Consider the following 1,269-nt stretch of genomic DNA (forward strand, 5'->3'; position numbering starts at 1 on the left):
GGTAGCAAGACCATCAAACAAGTTGATTGCAGAGCATTCTTTTGGATGTTGACGCTAATTGTCTCATACAATGTTGATCTGAGGAAGCATTAAGCAGATTTCAGCTTAGATTGGACATGATTTATTTTATGACTGGAAAGAGGCTATCTGATTGATCTGCTGTATTACCTTACTTGGATCCAAGCTGAGTCACGGTATTCGACTAGATCTAGTCTGCCATATGCTGATGATCTCTAGACTACTTGTATCTAGGGGAGTGACTTTGGTTGAATGTCGACAGTCATAGATTTAGCCCTTAACATTGTGACCTTGGGCAAAAGCGAGGAGGGCCACCTGCATAGGCATCATCGTCAGAGGTTGAGGGGTTGGGTATTTCATCCTTAGCGAGACCTACTACGCCAATAACAACAACTGGGCGTATAGATGACATCTCTGACATTAGGTGCATGGAGATTCTTGCCGCACTTGTTGAGCAACGAACAAGTTTGATCGATTACATGGAGAGGATTACCTGGTCTAATATTTTAAAGGTCATTATAAGGATAATTTTATTGGACCTAAATTATGTTTGATAGGCTATATTGGAAAGCCCAATTGCAATTCTTTATATAATTTTTAATAGGCCATAGACCTATAATTTATGATGATGGATTAATGGTCATTATTGGGCCCAATAATTGGATTAAGCCTATTTAGCATTTATGGACGAAGTGTGCCCTATTTAATTGGTAATATGTCTAAGAATTATTTTAAAAGCTCAAAACTATTTATTGAACGAGTTAGACTTAGTTTGAAGTCTAACATTGGACCCATTAGAATTTATCAGTTATCTTGGCATAAAACAACGGCAATCCCAAGAGCTTAAATAGACCCATTAAGTGACCCAATACTTTTATTAAGCCCTTAAGGGACTCTTAAAAGTCTACAAAATGGACCCAAGACCCAACTACCCCCTATATGTGGCGCTTTGTACATCGGTAAAAGACTTGACGAGAATATGTGGTGCCAAGGGTGCTAACTAGTCGACAACACCCTAGATTTTAGGTTAGATTAGGCATGCAATGTTCACAAGGAGTGTGCATATAAGTGAATGGTTGTTTAGATCGCAGTGGAATAAGTAAAGGTTAAGAGCTGTTTGTACTAGAGTTTAAATTGTAGATTGATTTGTTCGATAAATAACAAAATATCCATATGTCACTTCATTTCCCAAAATAATATATAGACCCAAATGTTTGTTCAAATCGTTCATAGTTGATTGTTGGACTAAGT

This window comes from Juglans microcarpa x Juglans regia, chromosome 7S (assembly GCF_004785595.1).
Source record: "Juglans microcarpa x Juglans regia isolate MS1-56 chromosome 7S, Jm3101_v1.0, whole genome shotgun sequence".
Lineage (NCBI taxonomy): Eukaryota > Viridiplantae > Streptophyta > Magnoliopsida > Fagales > Juglandaceae > Juglans > Juglans microcarpa x Juglans regia.